The following is a 2,744-nucleotide window of genomic DNA, read 5'->3' as shown; positions in this document are numbered from 1 at the left end:
GAACAGCGAGACTGCTACAGTCGCAGGTTCGAATCCTGCCTTGGGCATGGATGTGTGTGATGTCCATAGGTTAGTTAGGTTTAAGTAGTTCTAAGTTCTAGGGGACTGATGACCTCAGATGTTAAGTCCCATAGTGCTCAGAGCCATTTGAACCATTTTTGACTACACTTATTTCAAATATGTTATTATTTAAAACTATGAAAGTGTGGAAGTGTCGCAAGGGTCCCTGGTTCTTCTCTGTATTGTTGGATAAAAGGTCTCTTACATTGGCTGCGCTATAGTTCCCGAACTTGTCTGGCATTGCTACCTTCGGAATTGGGCGGCTATTTTACGAAACGCTGATAGTTTCTCTCCAGACTCATAATCCATGAATATGAACAGTCATTTGGTAGCCACTTGCCCTACGATTAAAGAAATTCCGCAGGAATGTTAACTGTGCTGTCTGCACAATCGGATCGCAAGGCTTCCCCACCACTGCTACGCTTTGATACCGGCTCTCCAAGGGCACAAACAAGACGCAATTGTGCAGTCAGGTGTGAAATGCTGACTCCTTCCAGAGGTTCAAATGGTTCAAATGGCTCTGAGCACTATGCGAATTAGCATCTGAGGTCATCAGTCGCCTAGAACGTAGAACTAATTAAACCTAACTAACCTAAGGACATCACACATATCCATGCCCGAGGCAGGATTCGAACCTGCGACCGTAGCGGTCTCTCGGCTGCAGAATGTAGCGCCTAGAACCGCACGACCACTCCGGTCGGCCCCCTCCTGAGGTTTTCTAAGGTTTGTTTCTAACAGGTGCTGGGAAACACTTGCTTTCGGAGGATTAGGAAATGATGGAACCTTCACCTCTAGACCGAGGTAATTCCCCTTCCCCCAGAAGCCCGAATCAGGTTCTTGCGCACACTGCAACCACGTGAAGAACACACGGGTGCTTTGAAGAAACGTTACGTCACAACTATCCTGCGTTATCTGTTGTAGATTCTCCGAAGGCTACGTTCCATTCCAGACACACACACGGCTGGAACACACATGTTTGCTGGTAGTGCACGGAGTCTAGCGGCTTTACGTTACACAAGATTCAGTGCAGGCTACGACGGCACGGCGGAAAGCATGCACAGAGATACCAGCAGACACACGGAGAGAGCCCAGTAAGCGTTGTGAACGTTTAGGCAGCTTAGCTGCGCGCGACGCCAGAACGCTGCCTGCAGCCTGGGGCGTCGGCAGAGCAAACACTTGGCGCCCGGCGGACCGGCTCGGCAGACTGTCTGGTGTTGCTATTTGCTCTGCAGGCGCCGCGAGGCAACCGTGGTGCTGCCTTCGAGGCGCAGAAACACGGCTCCTGCTAGGCAATTCCCATATCCGTCACTGTATAGCTGATATGCCGGGAGGAATTATCATTACTCATGTTTCTTTAAACATGACACAATAATTGCTGCTCTGACTTGCAGCAAACAAAATTGTTTCTATTGTAATTTCCAGGGAATACGTGCGAAACATGCGCAGTTTTATAGTTTTAAATAATGAAACTGTTTGTAATAAGTGTAATTGTTCAGATAAGGAAACTTGGGATAGTGAAAACACCATGAAAAATGAATCAAACATTCTGAAATAATTATTATTGAAACTTCCTGGCAGATTAAAACTGTGCCGGACCGAGACTCGAACTCGGGACAATTGCCTTTCGCGGGCAAGTGCTCTACCAACTGAGCTACCGAAGCACGACTCACGGCCGCCACTCACAGCTTTACTTCTGGCAGTACCTCGTCTCCTGGCTTCCAAACTTTACAGAAGCTCTCCTGCGAACCTTGCAGAACTAGCACTCCTGAAAGAAAGGATATTGCGGAGACATGGCTTAGCCACAGCCTGGGGGATGTTTCCAGAATGAGATTTTCACTCTGCAGCGGAGTGTGCGCTGATATGAAACTTCCTGGCAGATTAAAACTGTGTGCCCGACCGAGACTCGAACTCGGGACCTTTGCCTTTCGCGGGCAAGTGCTCTACCAACTGAGCTACCGAATCACGACTCACGGCCGACACTCACAGCTTTACTTCTGCCAGTACCTCGTCTCCTACCTTCCAAACTTTACAGAAGCTCTCCTGCGAACCTTGCAGAACTAGCACTCCTGAAAGAAAGGATATTGCGGAGACATGGCTTAGCCACAGCCTGGGGGATGTTTCTAGAATGAGATTTTCACTCTGCAGCAGAGTGTGCGCTGATATGAAACTTCCTGGCAAATTAAAACTGTGTGCCCGACCGAGATTCGAACTGGCACTTGCCCGCGAAAGGCAAAGGTCCCGAGTTCGAGTCTCGGTCGGGCACACAGTTTTAATCTGCCAGGAAGTTTCATATCAGCGCACACTCCGCTGCAGAGTGAAAATCTCGTTCTGAATAATAGTTATTAATTTATGATACATTGTTGTACATACACTGAGGTGACAAAAGTCAGGGGAGAGAAAAATGCACATACACAGGTGGCGGCAGTGGTGGGTACACAAGACATTATAGGGCAACGCATTGCCGGAGTTGTCATTTGTACTCTGGTGATTCGTATTATAGTGTTGCCGCACGACGGGAATTAACGAACGTTGGTGTCATAATGGTGGTGGAAGCTAGACGCATGTAATATTTCAGTTTGGAAACTGTTAGGGAAATCAGTGAGCCGGCCGGTGTGGCCGAGCGGTTCTAGGCGCTTCAGCCTGGAACCGCGCGACCGCTACGGTCGCAAGTTCGAATCCTGCCT

This window comes from Schistocerca americana, chromosome 5, assembly GCF_021461395.2.
Source record: "Schistocerca americana isolate TAMUIC-IGC-003095 chromosome 5, iqSchAmer2.1, whole genome shotgun sequence".
Classification (NCBI taxonomy): domain Eukaryota; kingdom Metazoa; phylum Arthropoda; class Insecta; order Orthoptera; family Acrididae; genus Schistocerca; species Schistocerca americana.
This window is presented reverse-complemented; position numbering follows the sequence as displayed.